The following is a 13172-nucleotide window of genomic DNA, read 5'->3' on the forward strand; positions in this document are numbered from 1 at the left end:
GCTTACTATCACCTCAAGAATATATCAAGGATAAAAGATCTGATGTCTCAACAGGACCTGGAAAAACTAGTCCATGCATTCATCTTTAGTAGGCTTGATTACTGTAACAGCATCTTTACAGGTCTACCTAAAAAATCAGTCAGACAACTACAGCTCATTCAGAACTCTGCTGCTCGAGTCCTCACTAAGACCAAAAAAGTGGACCACATCAGTCCAGCTCTGAGGTCCTTACACTGGCTGCCTGTCCGTCAGAGGATAGACTTTAAAGTTCTGATGCTGGCCTATAAAGCTCTGAATGGTTTAGGACCAAAATACATCAATGACCTCCTGACCCAGTATGAACCATCCAGATCCCTCAGGTCATCTGGATCTGGTCTTTTATCAGTTCCCAGAGTCAGAACCAGACACGGAGAAGCTGCATTCAGCTTTTATGCTCCTTATATCTGGAACAAACTCCCAGAAAGCCTCAGATCAGCTGAAACACTCAGTTTATTTAAATCCAGGTTGAAGACTCACCTGTTCTCAGCTGCATTTGAATAAAGCACCAAATCCACACTTTAAGCTTAAATTTCAAAACTTACATTTAACTACTGATTTTATCTACTGTTCTGATTTTATCTGTTTTGATTTTATATACTGTTTTGTTTGTTTGTTTGTTTGTTTGTTTGTTAATTAGTTAGTTAGTTTATTTGCTTGTTTTAATCAATTTTAAATCATGCTTTTTATTTGTTCTTGTTTCTAATGTCTCTGTAAAGCACTTTGAATCACCTTGTTGTTGAATTGTGCTATACAAATAAACTTGCCTTGCCTTGCCTTGCCTTACAGTTTCACATCCAGGTCCATGTTTGAGGCTTGGCTGTGCGGAGATCCCACATCGCCTGCATGGGTTCATTAGACACAGTAAATAGCTGTGCTCAGTGGGGCAAGCAGGAGCCCAGAGAGAACCAGCATGGCAAGTTTGACAAATGAACCCAGGTCTGTAACTTAGAAACAGTTATCCTTATTACTGGTGCAGTATGGGGACTAGCCTTCTCTGTGCAGGTGACTAAGATTTAAACCAGTCAGCTGATATTAGGGTGTGTCATAGTACAAGATTCTGTCTGTCCATGAACAAAATGCCATAAATATATCTATCTACTTAGCACTTTTAATTCTTATTTTTATGTCTATTTAAGCGTTATATGACAGTATGTTTGCACTAAGCACCGCAGCAATTTCCTAATGTTGTAAACCTGCTCAACATTTGGCAATAAAACCTTTCTGATTCTGATACAAGCTAAATTTAAAACCAGCTGACGAGCAGATTAATCTGGCGTGGATCCACATCATATTCTTTAAAAGGACAGCAGTGTGGTTATCGACCCTGACGCTCTCTGAATCCTGTTCAGACTACACGCTGGATTCATGAATTCAGTCCGTGCCGGTAAATTCAACTTTTAAGCTTTTAAAAAACTGATCCGAGCCCAGTCTGACTATCACATGGACTCGCATGTGATTACACACTTAGGTTTACAAGACCTGGTTAAAGATATTGTTATTAAAACAAAAAGGAACATTTCTGTTCAATCTATCAGTTTTTCAGTTCAATAAAATAAACCATTATTACAGTGACAGTGGAGATACAGTAAAAACAGTTCAAAACTGTTAAAGCAGTGAGTTGTCTAAAGCCAGGACAAGGTTTGTGATGTTTTCCAGTTGTTGGGATTAAAGAAGCTGGAGTCTTTCCAGGCCCTTACCAAACCCTGAGGTCTTGTACTGACTCCAGAGACAGGCTTTGGGAGCACAGATGTAAGCTTGGCTAATGCTCGACTGCAGTGGTAGCCAACCTGAGATTTGTCTCCAAATGTGAAGCATCTCATCCTTTAGAGCCTGCACCAGGCAAGGCTTCACAGTCCCAGACACTTTCCACAAAACACAAAGAGACACAGTCCTATCCCAGTGAGCAAAGTGGAAATTGATTTAAGCAGCTGATTAAAGTAACAGGCTCTCATCACTAACTCCCCTTTCCACGCTGCACACAGTGTAAACCAGCGTTTCCCAACCACTGTGAGAAATGATCAGGTGTGCCGTGGAACATTATTAGTACTGGTCAACCTGATTGGTGCTCTAAGCGACGGCGTGAGTAACGGGCAGAACAATGACGTTCTCTTCCACTAGAGGGCAGTACAACCACCTGCTCTAATAAATGTGCTGCCAACTGGCAGTAAAAACAGAAGAAGACGAAGAAGAACTTAAACAACAGTCATGCTGTGAGACGATGTTTAAAAAGAAAGTGTTCAGTCTGACCTGGTCCTGGAGAAAACTCGACCCCGATGAAGGCCCTAGCATGAGTAGTGGTCAGAAGGAAGCAACACAGGTACACTGGGGACAAACCGAGCCAGTTCTGCTATATTTGGTGGAAGAATGATCCGTATGGTTTGTGTGTCATTTCTGTTTGGTGGTGTGCTGTGGGATTTTTCTAATGTGAAGTATGGGCCGTGGCTCCAACAGCCTGGGAAACACTGGTGTAAACACACTGCATACTTCACTAAAACATCCCATTAGTTGCAAAGCTGCACATCTGAGTCATAAAAGAGCTGGGACATCACTGCACTTCTTGTTGCTTCTCACATTGTTTGTTTGGTTTCTTTTTTGCCTGGGAGCATGAGCAGCTGAGTGTGTCAGCGATGTGCGCTCTCCTTTGTTTATACATACGCACACACTGTTCTGTCTCTTTGTGTCGTCGTTTCCCAACAAATGAACACAATGTGAGTCTACAGAAAATAAATGATTTTATTTTGTGTTAATTATCTAATGTCTTTGGTTCCATTGTGTTTGTGTTCTTCTGTAACACCAGAATTAAGATTTTACTTTATTATGATGTCTCTATATAATGTTGTGTAATGTTGCAGCACACATAGTATGTAATAGTATGTAAAGCCCGCGTCCCCACATCTCTCCCAGGAGTAACAAGGAACCTTTAAGCTTGACAGAAGTAGTTATTTGAATTCTATTTTTCATCACATGTATCTGTTTAAAGTGAGGTAAGATATCACATAGCCTGTTCACCTGTGTGCAGTTCAGCTTTGTCAGTCACTTCCTGTCTTACTTTATTGTCTGGTGTTTTATTTCCTGTCTGTCATCGTCCTGACTGACTTTAGCTCCGAGGTTCCCCAGGTATCTCCACTTCCCTTCTTACCTCCTGTGTATTTAAAGTCACTTTAGTGTCTGTGTTCATTGCTATTATCCCGACTCATGGCTGCTTTGCATAAGTTGTGGCACTTTGGATTCTATTTTTTGCCTTTGAATTTCTGAATTCCACCTTAATAAAGGTTGTTTTGTCATTGAAATAATAGCTCCAGGACAGAATAAACGATGGAAGACAACAGCAGCTCAACCCCGATAACTTACTGTAGCTCATTGTACCACTGAAAGGAAGAGAAAAAAATCATGGATGACCAAGCCCTTACATGGGACTAATCATCAGCACACGGAGGAAGTTGCATTGTTATGTAGTTAGACGAGAGGAGGCCCCAAATCCAGGACATGAGGCCACGATGAGTAAAGAGTAATTTCACCTCCTCACTACGTACGACTCTGGATACTGTAGCTCCTGTGAAAACTAAGGTCTCAAATCAGAAGTACCTGACTCCGTGGTATAATTCTCAAACACGTACCCTAAAGCAGATGACTCGTAATCTGGAGAGGAAATGGCGTGTCACAAATCTAGAGGATCATCATTTAGCCTGGAGAAATAGTTTGCTGCTTTATAAGAAAGCCCTCCGCAAAGCCAGAACATCTTACTATTCATCACTGATTGAAGAAAATAAGAACAACCCCAGGTTTCTCTTCAGCACTGTAGCCAGGCTGACAAAAAGTCAGAGCTCTTTTGAGCCAACCATCCCTTTAACATTAACTAGTAATGACTTCATGAACTTCTTCACAAATAAAATTTATATCACTAGAGAAAAAAATTACCAATAATCATCCCGCAGATGTAATATTATCTACAGCTACTCTTAGTACCATTGATGTTAAGTTAGACTCTTTTTCTCCAATTGATCTTTCTGAGTTAACTTCAACAAATTATATATAAAGCAATAAATAACCTGCTTCCTGACAATATTCTAAAAATGTTTTCTAAAAGGGAACGGGGATACAATTTGAGGTGGGAATTAAATTTAAAACATCCTCGTATCCGTATAACATTAAAAAGTTTTTGCATCTCTGTGTGTGGAGTGAAGCTGTGGAACAGACTAAGTAACGATATAAAGCAATGTCCGAGCATGGCACAGTTTAAAAAGTGGTTTAAGGATATGGTTTTTACAGGGTACAGGGAAGAGGTAGAGATTTGATAGGGTGTTCTTGTCCAATATTTTCACTGGGCGACCATGGCTCAGGGGGTTGGGAATCGCATCTGTAACCGGAAGGTCACCGGTTCGATCCCTGGGCTCTCTGTCCTTGTCGTTGTGTCCCTGGGCAAGACACTTTACCCTACTTGCCTACTGGTGTTGGCCAGAGGGGCCGATGGCACGATATGGCAGCCTCGCTTCTGTCAGTCTGCCCCAGGGCAGCTGTGGCTACAACTGTAGCTGCCTCCACCAGTGTATGAATGTGAGAGTGAATGAATAGTGGTATTGTAAAGCGCTTTGGGTGCCTTGAAAAGTGCTATATAAATCCACTCCATTATTAATATTTTCGTGCGGGTGCACGGGGATGTTGGTATGGGTATATATATATTTGTAGGTTGTGTATCCTTTGAGGTGTTACTGGAGTTATGAAAATGTGTATAAGTGCGTATGTGTATATATGTATGGATAGATAGAAACATATATGTATATATATATATATATATATATATATATATATATATATATATATATATATAAGAATAATAAAAAATCAAATTCAAATTCAAATTTTATTTGTCACGTACACAGTCATACACAGTACGATATGTAGTGAAATGCTTGGACAACTGCTCGTGACCTAAAGAAAACAAAAAAGGAAAAGGCTATGAATAAGATAGGAAATAAATATGAAAAATTAAAAAGGGTAAATTTAACTAGGAAGGAATAAAATATAAATTAAGGTTAAAAATGAAATAACTGTACAACACACTGGGAAAGAATAAGATAAAATATATAAATTAAATTGAAAATAAAATAACTGTACAACAAAATACACAATACACAATATAGAACTATATAAGAATGTATGAACAAAATACACAAGAAGTATAAATAAATATATACACAATAACAGCAGCAGTGATTTAAGTGATGAAGTGAAAACAATGTCCAGAATGTCCAGTGTGTGTGTAAGAACTATATGTGTGGGTCAGTACTGTGTGGTGGTGTGATTGTGATTGAGAGACCGTATCGCCTGCGGGAAGAAGCTCCTCCTCAGTCTCTCTGTGTTGGTCTTCAGGGAGCGGGATCGCTTTCCTGACCTCAGCAGAGAGAACAGTCTGTTGTTGGGATGGCTGAGGTCCTTCACCATCTTCCTGGCCTTGGTCCAGCACCGCCTGCTGTAGATTGAGTGCAGGTCAGGGAGCTTGGAGCGGATGGTGCGCTCAGCTGATCGCACAACCCTCTGTAGAGCTCGTCTGTCCTGCACGGTGCTGTTCCTGAACCAGGTTAAGATGTTTCCCATCAGGATGCTCTCTATGGTGCACGAGTAAAAGTTCCTGAGCACCTTGGAGGGCAGTTGGAAGTCTCTCAAGCGTCTGAGGTGGTAGAGACACTGACGGGCCTTTTTCACCACGGTGTTGATGTGACAGGACCATGACAGGTCCTGCGTGATGTGAACTCCGAGGTATTTGAAGCTGTCCACTCTCTCCACTGGGCACTTGTTGATGACGGGGGTCTGGTAGTTCCTCTCCTGCTTAGTGCTGAAGTCCACTATCAGCTCCTTTGTCTTACTGACGTTTAGAAGGAGGTTGTTCCTCTGGCACCAGTTCTCCAGATTCCTAATCTCCTTCACGTAGGCCGTCTCGTTGTTATCAGAGATCAGGCCCACCACGACGGTGTCGTCAGCAAACTTGATGATGGTGGTGGAGCTGGTAGTGGCCACGCAGTCATATGTGTACAGAGAGTACAGCAGGGGGCTCAGAACACACCCCTGGGGGGCTCCAGTGCTGAGAGTGGTGGAGGCTGAGACATGTCCGCCCATCCTTACTGCCTGTGGTCTGCCAGTTAGGAAGTTGGAGATCCACTGACACATAGATGAGCTGAAAAAAAGATACACATGACATATAATGTAATTCCAAGAAGGTATTTCTGTAGTTTATTGATTACTAGATAGTGGAAAAGGGGTGGGATTAAATAAGATTATGCTTCTTCCTGCTCATTTTTGAACATGAAAGTTAGTTGTAGTTGTGGTTGTTCGTTTTGCTTTTGTTTTGTTTTGTTCATTTGTCTCTTTTAATTCTATGTTGTTGTACTTTTTCAACATGTTCAAAATAAAGATTCAATCAAATCAAATCAATAATTACTTCCTCCAAACCTTCAACGTGTCTTTTAGACCCCATTCCTACAATACTGCTCAAAGAAGTCCTGCCATTAATTAATTCTTCGATCTTAAATATGATCAACCTATCTCTAATAATCGGCTATATACCACAGGCCTTCAAGGTTGTTGTAGTTAAACCTTTACTCAAAAAGCATCTCTTGACCCAGCAGTCTTAGCTAATTACAGGCCAATCTCCAACCTTCCTTTCATATCAAACATCCTTAAAAGAGTAGTTGTCAAATAGCTAACTGATCATCTGCAGAGGAATGGTTTATTTGAGGAGTTTCAGTCAGGTTTCAGAGCTCAGCACAGCACAGAAACAGCTTTAGTGAAGGTTACAAATGATCTTCTTATGGCCTCTGACAGTGGACTCATCTCTGTGCTTGTCCTGCTAGACCTCAGTGCAGCGTTTGATACTGTTGACCATATAGGGAGTGCAGAATTATTAGGCAAGTTGTATTTTTGAGGAATAATTTTATTATTGAACAACAGCCATGTTCTCAATGAACCCAAAAAACTCATTAATATCAAAGCTGAATGTTTTTGGAAGTAGTTTTTAGTTTGTTTTTAGTTTTAGCTATTTTAGGGGGATATCTGTGTGTACAGGTGACTATTACTGTGCATAATTATTTGGCAACTTAACAAAAGACAAATATATACCCATTTCAATTATTTATTTTTACCAATGAAACCAATATAACATCTCCACATTCACAAATATACATTTCTGACATTCAAAAACAAAACAAAACCAAATCAGCTACCAATATAGCCACCTTTCTTTGCAAGGACACTCAAAAGCCTGCCATCCATGGATTCTGTCAGTTTTTTGATCTGTTCACCATCAACATTGCGTGCAGCAGCAACCACAGCCTCCCAGACACTGTTTAGAGAGGTGTACTGTTTTCCCTCCTTGTAAATCTCACATTTGATGATGGACCACAGGTTCTCAATGGGGTTCAGATCAGGTGAACAAGGAGGCCATGTCATTAGTTTTTCTTCTTTTATACCCTTTCTTGCCAGCCACGCTGTGGAGTACTTGGACGCGTGTGATGGAGCATTGTCCTGCATGAAAATCATGTTTTTCTTGAAGGATGCAGACTTCTTCCTGTACCACTGCTTGAAGAAGGTGTCTTCCAGAAACTGGCAGTAGGACTGGGAGTTGAGCTTGACTCCATCCTCAACCCGAAAAGGCCCCACAAGCTCATCTTTGATGATACCAGCCCAAACCAGTACTCCACCTCCACCTTGCTGGCGTCTGAGTGGGACTGGAGCTCTCTGCCCTTTACCAATCCAGCCACGGGCCCATCCATCTGGCCCATCAAGACTCACTCTCATTTCATCAGTCCATAAAACCTTAGAAAAACCAGTCTTGAGATATTTCTTGGCTCAGTCTTGACGTTTCAGCTTGTGTGTCTTGTTCAGTGGTGGTCGTCTTTCAGCCTTTCTTACCTTGGCCATGTCTCTGAGTATTGCACACCTTGTGCTTTTGGGCACTCCAGTGATGTTGCAGCTCTGAAATATGGCCAAACTGGTGGCAAGTGGCATCTTGGCAGCTGCACGCTTGACTTTTCTCAGTTCATGGGCAGTTATTTTGCGCCTTGGTTTTTCCACACGCTTCTTGCGACCCTGTTGACTATTTTGAATGAAACGCTTGATTGTTCGATGATCACGCTTCAGAAGCTTTGCAATTTTGAGACTGCTGCATCCCTCTGCAAGATATCTCACTGTTTTTGACTTTTCTGAGCCTGTCAAGTCCTTCTTTTGACCCATTTTGCCAAAGGAAAGGACGTTGCCTAATAATTATGCACACCTGATATAGGGTGTTGATGTCATTAGACCACACCCCTTCTCATTACAGAGATTCACATCACCTAATATGCTTAATTGGTAGTAGGCTTTCGAGCCTATACAGTTTGGAGTAAGACAACATGCATGAAGAGGATGATGTGGACAAAATACTCATTTGCCTAACAATTTTGCACTCCCTGTAATATCCTATTAGAGCGATTAGAACACGCTGTCTCCAGCTGCCTCCCTCCTCCCGCTCCACCACAACCACCCACACATGCAGGGCCTTGGAGTAGGGGTATGTCACCAGGATGCAGAGGAGGCTACCCCCCCCCCCCCCCTAGGTCCCCTTCTGGCTGCCTCTGCCTCAATTTTATCCCACAACTTAGACATTCACATTACTCACACCCTCATTACACATACATATCGGATCTTGGGGGTGGGCACAATACACGGAGTCCAAGTTACCATCAGGGTGTACACCTCACCCCTGGCTTTGTTGCCCACCTCTCAATTTTAAATACATGTAGACATTGAGGGCTAACAGGAGGGACTATGCGCTTACCTGCTGCTCTCTGGCAGGTAGCTCCATGCCCTCCTGGGTTTTAATTGCACCTTAGAACACACATGCATCAACACTACTATGAGCGGGTGGAGGGAGGTTTGGAGTCTTTTCTCACCCCCGTTCTCTGCAGCCTGCTGGAGCAGGGGGGGCTGGGAGGAGTTGGCCGTCCGGCTGCGGTCTGGGGTGTGGGGCCTCCCTGCTGCTGCGGAGTCGGGGCGGTCTGCCTCTCCCCACCGCAGGGAAAAGGGTAACACCACCTGGGTCTGGGTGCAGTTCCCCCCTCCAGGGGCAGGGGTACCTAGACCCGGTATGTAGAGTACGCTTGGGGAGTGTGATCGTGTGTACAGCGTCTCTTTATATTTGTCTCCACGTCGGTTGAGTGTGAAGTGCACATGAGAGCATGAGGGTGGGAATGGATGTTTGTGTTTGTGTGTGCCTGTATGTTTGTATCTATATGTCAGGTTGGGTATCAGACGCCACCTCTCTGGGGACATCTCGGGCCTTCCAAGGTTTGGAGGCCTATCTCCACCCACCACCACTTCCCCTGCCGGTGGCGGACTCCCTCAGGTGTCGGTGCGTTGGTGGTTCTTTGTATCTGGGGGTGGGCGTCCGGGTACACACCGGCTCACTCCTTGGCGGCCGCTTATTGGGGCTCGCTCGGGCCATTTCGGAGGTGGGGTGCCCCCGGCCTCTCGGCCTGGGGCTCGGTCACTCAGGCACAGCTGGCTGCCGGCGGAGCCCACGGGCGCGTCACTGCAACTCCCCCTGGCTTCTGCTCCACGGCTGCTGAATGAGCCCTCATCTGGGACTCTCCTTAGCTCTAACTGGGACAGTGGCGCAGCTGCCCCTCTGTGGGTCTTCCTTGGTCTCTTGTGTTCTGGGGGCCTCTGGATGTCTGGAGTTTTGATCTCCTCCATACCCGCTTGATACCATAAAGGACAGGGCTGTGGCTCCCCACACTCCCTAACAGATCATTACATGGAGAAACCTTTGGAATGCAAGCATGCTGATCCACACAGGTATGCACACAGGTGTACACATGGGTATTCACAGACGCGGACTAAAGCTTTCTTGGCTGCTGCCTCAAAGCACACTGTGCGCTGTCTATCTTGCGTGCTGAACAATATCGTCTATTATTTAGCAACTATTGATATTTATGACTAGGTAGTTTATTGTGATGGTGCTTTTTTTTTCTATTATTGTGTTGCTCTTTGTTGTTTGCTGTCTCCTCTGTTTGTTTGTTTGTTTTTCTCCATACAGGTGACACAGGAGTTTGTTTTTTTTGTTGTTTGTTTCTTTTTCTCTTCCCCCCCCTTCTCACCGTCTCTTCTCCCCTTTGGTTTTCTTTCTTTCTCTCCCCCTCTTTCTTTCATTCTTTTCCCCCTGTCCTATTAAAAAAAAAAAAAAAAAAAAAAAAAAAAAGGTGACAAAGGATGAACTGAAGCTCCGCCATCACGTGATGTCACATGCTGCTGTTTCTGATGTCACTTAAAAAAAAAAAAAAAAAAAAAAAAAGAACACGCTGTAGGTATTACAGGTACTGCACTGCAGTGGTTTCTATCGTATCTATCTAATAGACTCCAGTTTCTGCATGGAAATGGAGAGTCCTTGTTAGATTAAATAGTTAAACATTTGTCATTTTTATATTTACCATTTGTCCATTGTTTTTAACCCTGTGAAAGGAATTCTTTCTTTCCTCCCATACCCAGATTCTCGAGGTTCTGGGTGCAAGGTTGAAGTGTTTTATCACAGGAACGTCCTTTTGAAGATCTGTTTGATGCTTGGTAGAGCTTCCTACCCCTTGTATGGTTTCACTGTGTTATCTATGGTAAACCATACATTGGGTGTGGGGGAAGACTACCCTCTTTATGACCAAGGATGTTGTTCCTGCTTTTAGGTTTTATGACCCTTTGATCAACACACACACACACACACACACACACACACACACACACACACACACACACACACACACATTCTCACATAACACCCACACACACACACTTACATACAGTCCTTGTCTATGTAACCAAAGGGGGTTGCAGGGGGAAGTGTTTTGTAAACTATTGTTTGAAGTTTGTCAATAAAAGGCGGCGAGAGGAGGCCACCAGTGTGGTCATTTCAACGTGCTGGTCACAGATGAGAGGCCTCCCTTGCGCAAGAAATCGATCGAACGTTGTTGCCTTGCTTTTCTTTCATGGGAATAAGTCTTAGAGACAGCGGGGTCTGAGTTTAGACCCAACAGTCCTCTTCACACACTGAGGTTAATTATGGAGTTCCACAGGGTTCAGTGCTAGGACCAATTCTGTTTACATTATACATGCTTCCCTTAGGCAGCATCATTAGAAGACATAGCATACATTTACACCGCTATGCTGATGACACCCAGCTCTATCTATCCATGAAGCCAGATAACACACACCAATTAGTTAAATTGCAGGAATGTCTTAAAGACTTACAGACCTGGATGGCCGCTAACTTTCTGCTTCTTAATTCAGATAAAACCGAGAATCAGAATCAGAATTAGAATCAGAAAGGGGTTTATTGCCAAATGTTGAGCAGGTTTACAACATTAGGAAATTGCTGCGGTGCTTCAGTGCAAACATACTGTCATAAAAATATAAAAATAAGAATAAGAATTAAAAGTGCTAAGTAGATAGATATATACATGATATATACATGAGTGCAGGTGGTGATCAGTGCCAAACATGGGGTGATGCAGTGAACACAGCGTAGGGTCAGGTGTTAGTGTTGGGAACAGTCATGCGGTTATTGTTCATGTGTCCGACAGCAGAGGGGAAGAAACTGTTCTTATGGCGAGAGGTACTGGTGCGAATGGACCGGAGCCTCCTGCCTGAGGGGAGCAGGTCAAACAGACTGTGTCCAGGGTGAGAAGGGTCAGCTGAGATCCGAGCTGCACGCCTCAGTGTCCTGGAGGTGTACAGGTCCTGCAGAGATGGGAGTCTGCAGCCAATCACCTTCTCAGCAGAGCGCACAACACGCTGCAGTCTCTGTTTGTCCCTGATAGTGGCTCCAGCGTACCACACGGTGATGGAGGAGGTGAGGATGGACTCGATGATTGCAGTGTAGAATTGCATCATCGTCCGTGTTGGCAGGTTGAATTTCTTCAGCTGCCTCAGAAAGTACATCCTCTGCTGGGCTTTCTTAATGACGGAAGTGATGGTGTGCTCCCACTTCAGGTCCTGGGTGATGGTGGTACCCAGGAAGCGGAATGAGTCCACAGAGGTGATGGGGGTGTCAGACAGGATGATGGGGGGGGAGTGGAGCTGTGTGCTTCCTGAAGTCCACAATAATCTCCACTGTCTTCTGGGCATTCAGCACCAGGTTGTTGTGGCTGCACCAGGACACCAGACGTTCAACCTCCCTCCTGTAGGCAGACTCATCCCCGTCCGAGATGAGTCCAATGACGGTGGTGTCATCTGCAAACTTGATTAGCTTGACAGACTGGTGGGTGGAGGTGCAGCAGTTGGTGTACAGGGAGAAGAGCAGAGGAGAAAGAACACAGCCCTGAGGGGAGCCGGTGCTGATGGTCCGGGAGTCCGAGACATTCTTTCCCAGCCTCACATGCTGCTTCCTGTCCGTCAGGAAGTCAGTGATCCACCGGCAGATGGGATCAGGCACATTCATCTGGGAAAGCTTGCCTCGGAGATGGTCTGGAAGGATGGTGTTGAAGGCAGAGCTGAAGTCCACAAACAGGATCCTGGCGTAGGTTCCTGGGGAGTCCAGATGCTGCAGGATGAAGTTTAGGGCCATGTTGATTGCGTCATCTACAGACCTGTTGGCTCTGTATGCAAACTGCAGGGGATCCAGGAGGGGGGCCGTGAGGGTCTTGAGGTTATTGTACTCGGCCCTGAACATCTTAGAAATATGGTATCTAACCAGATTCTTACTCTGGATGGCATTACCTTGGCCTCCAGTAACACTGTGAGCAACCTTGGAGTCATTTTTGACCAGGACATGTCCTTCAACTCACATATTAAACAAATATGTAAGACTGCTTTCTTCCATTTGCGCAACATCTCTAAAGTTAGAAGTATCCTGTCTCAGAGTGACGCTGAAAAACTAGTTCATGCTGTTACACCCTGGCCTAGGCAACCGGCGTGCAACACAGGAAAAATAAAAATAAGGAAAAAAAACCAAACAAAAAAACCCACTAAGGTACTCCACCAAAAATCCCAAAAACAAAAGTACTGACAACTATTTACATCAAAGCAAAATAGGACATTTATTTGCATCACCAAACACCAGACTATTTACAACCAACGGGGAGAGATCGCGACCATGACAAACTGAAACACAAGGC

The sequence above is a fragment of the Aulonocara sp. 'chitande type north' Nkhata Bay genome, linkage group LG16 (genome assembly GCF_057382095.1).
Source record: "Aulonocara sp. 'chitande type north' Nkhata Bay isolate Kocher_YH1m ecotype deep benthic linkage group LG16, A_spYH_male_GT1.1, whole genome shotgun sequence".
Taxonomy (NCBI): Eukaryota; Metazoa; Chordata; class Actinopteri; order Cichliformes; family Cichlidae; genus Aulonocara; species Aulonocara sp. 'chitande type north' Nkhata Bay.